The sequence below is a fragment of the Herpailurus yagouaroundi genome, unplaced genomic scaffold (assembly GCF_014898765.1).
Source record: "Herpailurus yagouaroundi ecotype Mexico unplaced genomic scaffold, PumYag 215, whole genome shotgun sequence".
In the NCBI taxonomy this organism is placed as follows: domain Eukaryota; kingdom Metazoa; phylum Chordata; class Mammalia; order Carnivora; family Felidae; genus Herpailurus; species Herpailurus yagouaroundi.
Window position 1 is genome coordinate 11,738,932 of NW_024412446.1, and position 2,997 is coordinate 11,741,928.

Consider the following 2,997-nt stretch of genomic DNA (forward strand, 5'->3'; position numbering starts at 1 on the left):
GGAATAATTTTTGATGCATATTTTCTGAGAAGATTTTGGTGATCAAGTGATCATTTTGGTGTTCCTCATCTCATGATCTTAACTGTTCTCATTATACTCCCTAAATAAGCACCAATAGAATTTAATGCAGTACATTTTTAAATGATCTATTGTTAAAATGCATTCACACAAAAATCTAATTATGTCTACTAAATCTTAATAGTATATTTTGTAAATTTTGGTAATTTATGATAGAAGCATCTCCAATCGTTCAGAGGTAAATTTTTTTCTATACACATCTATGTGGTGCTCATGAAATGAGCAGTGAACACGAGCACACTATTAAAATGATTTATTTTAATCGTGATAAATACGGTTGATTTATTTGTTTATTCATTTGGTAGATATCTATTAAATAGCTATATATTTTTTGGATCGTTATTTTTTGTTATTGATTAATGTAGTGTCACAAGATTATATATTTCTGTGATATGCAAAAATATTCTGTACTTGATACAGACATTGGGAACAAGGAAACGTTAAACTTTGGGAACATTAACATGAAATGAATATATAAAAATCATTAAAAATGGAAAGATAATAACACAAATATTAAATATTTTAGAATTACTTAGAATGAAATTTTAAAACATACAAAGCATTCATTGCCATGATTGTCTTTTTTTTTCTCTTGACAGATATTCTGGATGTAGAATTTCAGTCTACATTCCATTTCATTGAATTTTAAGAGGGCATACAATATGCTTTTTATTTATTTTTTTTATATCAAATTTATTGTGAAATTGGTTTCGATACAACACCCAGTGCTCATCCCAAAAGGTGCCCTCCTCAATACCCATCACCCACCCTCCCCACCCTCTCACCCCCATCTACCGTCAGTTTGTTCTAAGAGTCTCTTATGTTTTGGCTCTCTCCCCCTCTAACCTCTTTTTTTTTTTTCCTTCCCCTCCCCCATGGACTTCTGTTAAGTTTCTCAGGATCCACATAAGAGTGAAAACATACGGTATCTGTCTTTCTCTGTATGATTTATTTCACTTAGCATAACACTCTCCAGTTCCATCCACATTGCTACAAAAGGCCATATTTCATTCTTTCTCAATGCCACGTAGTATTCCATTGTGTGTATAAACCACAATTTCGTTATCCATTCGTCAGTTGATGGACATTTAGGCTCTTTCCATCATTTGGCTATTGTTGAGAGTGCTGGTATAAACATTGGGGTACAAGTGCCCCTATGCATCAGCACTCCTATATCCCTTGGGTAAATTCCTAGTATTGCTATTGCTGGGTCATAGGGTAGGTCTATTTTTAAATATATGAGGAACGTCCACACTGTTTTCCAGAGTGGCTACACCAGTTTGCATTCCCAAAAACAGTGCAAGAGGGTTCCCATTTCTCCACATCCTCTCCAGCATCTACAGTCTCATGATTTGTTCATGTTAGCCACTCTGACTGGTGTGAGGTGATATCTGAGTGTGGTTTTGATTTGTATTTCCCTGATGAGGAGCAACGTTGAGCATCTTTTCATGTGCCTGTTAGCCATCTGGACATCATCTTAGAGAAGTGTCTATTCATGTCTTCTGCCCATTTCTTCACTGGATTATTTGTTTTTTTGGGTGTGGAGTTTGGTGAAGTCTTTATAGGTTTTGGATACTAGCCCTTTGTCCGATATGTCATTTGCAAATATGTTTTCCCATTCCGTTGGTTGCCTTTTATTTTTGTTGATTGTTTCCTTTGCTGTGCAGAAGCTTTTTATCTTCATGAGGTCCCAGTAGTTCATTTTTGCTTTTAATTCCCTTGCCTTTGGGGATGTGTCAAGTAAGAAATTGCTGTAGCTGAGGTCAGAGAAGTTTTTTTCCTGCTTTCTCCTCTAGGGTTTTGATGGTTTCCTGTCTCACATTCAGGTCCTTTATCCATTTTGAGTTTGTTTTTGTGAATGGTGTAAGAAAGTGGTCTAGTTTTATCCTTCTGCATGTTGCTGTCCAGTCCTCCCAGCACAATTTGTTAAAGAGATTGTCTTTTTTCCATTGGATATTCTTTCCTGCTTTGTCAAAGATGAGTTGGCCATACTTGTGTGGGTCTAGTTCTGAGGTTTCTATTCTATTCCATTTGTCTATGTGTCTGTTTTTGTGCCAATACCATGCTGTCTTGATGATTATAGCTTTGTAGTAGAGGCTAAAGTCTGGGATTGTGATGCCTCCTGTTTTGGTCTTCTTCTTCAATGTTACTTTGGCTATTTGGGGTCTTTTGTGGTTCCATACAAATTTTAGGATTGCTTGTTCTAGCTTTGAGAAGAATGCTGGTGCAATTTTTATTGGGATTGCATTGAATGTGTAGATAGCTTTGGGTAGTATTGATATTTTGACAATATTTATTCTTCCAATCCATGAGCATGGAATGTTTTCCCATTTCTTTGTATCTTCTTCAATTTCCTTCATAAGCTTTCTATAGTTTTCAGCAAACAGATCTTTTACATCTTTGGTTAGGTTTATTCCTAGGTGTTTTCTGCTTCTTGGTGCAATTGTGAATGGAATCAGTTTCTTTATTTGTCTTTCTGTTGCTTCATTATTAGTGTATAAGAATGCAACTGATTTCTGTACGTTGATTTTGTATCCTGTGATTTTGCTGAATTCATGTATCAGTTCTAGCAGACTTTTGGTGGAGTCCATCGGATTTTCCATGTATACTATCATGTCATCTGCAAAAAATGAAAGCTTAACTTCTACTTGCTAATTTTGATGCCTTTGATTTCCTTTTGTTGTCTGATTGCTGATGCTAGAACTTCCAACACTATGTTAAACTTAACAGCGGTGAGAGTGGACATCCCTGTCGTGTTCCTGATCTCAGGGAGAAAGCTCTCAGTTTTTCCCCATTGAGGATGATATTAGCTGTGGGCTTTTCATAAATGGCTTTTATGATGTTTAAGTATGTTCCTTCTATCCCAACTTTCTCGAGGGTTTTTATTAAGAAAAGACGCTGAATTTTGTGAAATGCTTT